This window comes from Trachymyrmex septentrionalis, unplaced genomic scaffold, assembly GCF_001594115.1.
Source record: "Trachymyrmex septentrionalis isolate Tsep2-gDNA-1 unplaced genomic scaffold, Tsep1.0 scaffold113, whole genome shotgun sequence".
NCBI lineage: Eukaryota > Metazoa > Arthropoda > Insecta > Hymenoptera > Formicidae > Trachymyrmex > Trachymyrmex septentrionalis.
Genome location: NW_017304258.1, coordinates 402,027 through 405,212, shown reverse-complemented (window position 1 = coordinate 405,212; position 3,186 = coordinate 402,027).

The window sequence follows — 3,186 nt, the reverse complement described above, 5'->3', positions numbered from 1 at the left end:
TATATATATATATATATATATATATTTCAATCTTACATTTCTGCATAATTTCTTATACGAAAATTTCTGTATTTATATTACCCTTAAGGTTGCTCATATTAGCCTACCCAGAGGATAATATGAGCATTGTGCAGATAATAACAGCACCCGCTATCATTTCAACATTTACATTAAAATAATCAATTTCAATACTAACAATAAGATGCATAAAACATCAACAAATCTATCAAATGGTATGCATTAGATTGTTTTATTCTTCAGTATGCTAGATATATCAAAATGTTTCCTTAAAGTGCTCCCAAGACGCGATCCTATCTTATAAATATATATATACAGGGTGTCCCACAATTCATGACTGAAACTTTAGTAACATATTCCTGACTTAAAAACTAAATTGATTAATTCATATATTGTTTATAAGAAGACATTAAACACTACAAAATGCATGAGATATCAATACAAATTTGCTTTTTTAAAAAAATGTAAAAATGCATGTTCTACAAAAAAATTTTTATTAAATTAAAAAATAAATCTAAGTTCCAAGTAGTAATATCTTTATTAATTTATATATGATAAAACTAATTTATATATGATAAAAGTAATACGTATTTTTGTATCTTTGTCACCAAGTTAAAATCTCATAAATTAAAATTCTACTTGATTTAAACGATATGTATCAGATATATAAAAGATTTGATATGAATAATAGGCGCTAAATTATATTTTAAAAAATTGTTACCTCACTCAATCCAAGTAATATATGAACTTTGAATAAAACTCTCCCCCCCTCCCCAGTTGTATAAAATTAAAAAATAAAATCCAAATTGCGTTGTCATACTCAATCCAAGGATTATCGCAAAGAATTAAGGACGTATAACAGTACAAAATGAAAAATTTTTAATTAAATAAAAAATACTTTTTATTTAACAAATTAGAAAAATAGGGAAAGTCACACACACACACACACACTCACACATTGTGAGATAAAATAATACCACTCACCCACACATTCACGCGCGCACACGCACGCACGCACGCACGCACGCATGCACTCACGCACACACGTAAACACGACACGCATATGCTCGCGTAGTTGTTCCTTGATAACCACAGAGTATATATGTGCGAGCAAATTATACTACACGATTTCAATTATGCATAAGAAAATTGAGATTTGTTTATGTACGAATGAGTTATAGTCGTGTGGATTAAAATTAGATGTATATCATATTAAGATTTAGTTTATTTGGTATTTAAATTTGATTGCACGTAATATAAAGCTGTACTCCTGTAATATTTATATAAAACAGTATAATTTGTTTTTACTCAGTCTAACTTTTAGATTAAATTACTGATTTCCCTAATTAGTCGAGCAGCGCCAAGTTTTTTGCATAATGTATTTTTTATTTCATGTTAAAAATTTTTTTATTTTGTACTGTTACGTCTTTAATTCTTTACGATAACTCTTGAGTTAAGGTAACGCAATTTGGATTTTATTTTTTAATTTTGTACAATAGAGTTTTGTGTGTTCAAGATTCATATATGATTTGAATTGAGTAAGGTAACAATTTTTAATGATTACAATTATAATAACCTTTTCAGTAAATAAACATGTAATGGTAAAGAGTTACTTTTCAAAGTGATTTTTCTAAGTTTATCACAAAATTAGTGTAGTTAGTTATTGTGGCAATCATAAAAAAACTGCAACGTTGTTATTAAGTCATTTCTATAAACGGCTGTAACAATAAAATTTACGGCATTACTTTACTTCCTATCCCTGCATTTTTATACAAATATTTTTGTATAAAAATATTTCTCTTCAATTATTTATTTATTTAGATGATTCATAAAATATGAATTATGGGAAGATTCTTAATTGCAGTAATTTAAACTTTGGGTTGTCTGTTTATTAGTATTTTAGATATAACGCGTAAGTATTGCAATAAAATAATTTGTAGAGCATATGAAATTCAATTTAAAGGAGTCATAAAGCCTAACTATAGTACAGATATAAGTACAGATGTAAGTTATAGTTAGAATTATTTTTTTCGTTAACTTTTAATTAATTTTATTCCTTTTTTCAATTTGTAATTATTACTGAACATAGATCTGCAATATACGATACTTGTTTTCCTGCTACATTTTATGTAACTTTCGAAAGGTTCAGCAGTTACCCATCACACGTTAAAAAGTTATTAAAAATGAAATAAGGAATTCAACTGCAATGATGCTGACCTTAACATTTATTGTCAAGTATGTAATCCTCAGACCACCGGAGAGTTTCAACAATCCATCGTTGTTTATTAAGAAGACATTAAAATTAACAATTCACCTTCAATGACCTTGACCCTCTCACATATTATGAAAGTCGTCACACCGAACAACTTTTGGAAAGTTGTAGCAGTAACCCATTACACGTTACAAAGTTATTAAAACAAATAAAATAATCTTGACATATATTGTCAAGATTATGACCCTGAATGATCAGTTTAGTAGTCGATTAAAGAATTATTAAAAAGTAAAGTAAAAAAAAGAGATTGTCATCTGTCGATAAAGTTTAAGACGTAAATCCATGAACTAGACAGACGACGACATAATGACAATAACCACGTTTCTTTTGAACAAAATTTGCAACATATTGTATTATCTCCGTTCGTAGGATAAATAGAAAAAAATGCACTTTCATTATACAAATTGAGTACTATCAAAAACACCATACATAAAATTTGATCAGTACGACGATTATTGAGATGTAATAATCGAGATCTCAGAAAACTCATCGCTCTGCATAAAGATATTCTGTACTGTCTCGCGCTAAAATGTTACGCGGCGAGATACTACCGTGTCTCTAGGTAAGACAAAAATCCTAATACCAAAATGTCAAAATTATAATAGTTTTTAAATTAATTCCTTATACATATTTATATTATTTTTAATATCCTATAATATTTTTATATTATGTGCGTTGCATATGTAATTATTTTCTATGTTTAAACATGATTAGTGAAATATTTCAACATAATTGTATACGTTATTACTTCAATCTCACATGGGTTGAACGTAAGCGTAGGAATATTCGCTTGTGTGATGTATCGTCCCTAAGCGTGCAAAATGTCAGCTCTGTGATCAATTAACTTTAACCGTTATTAATTTAAAACCTATAGCCTCGATAATTATAAGATTTTT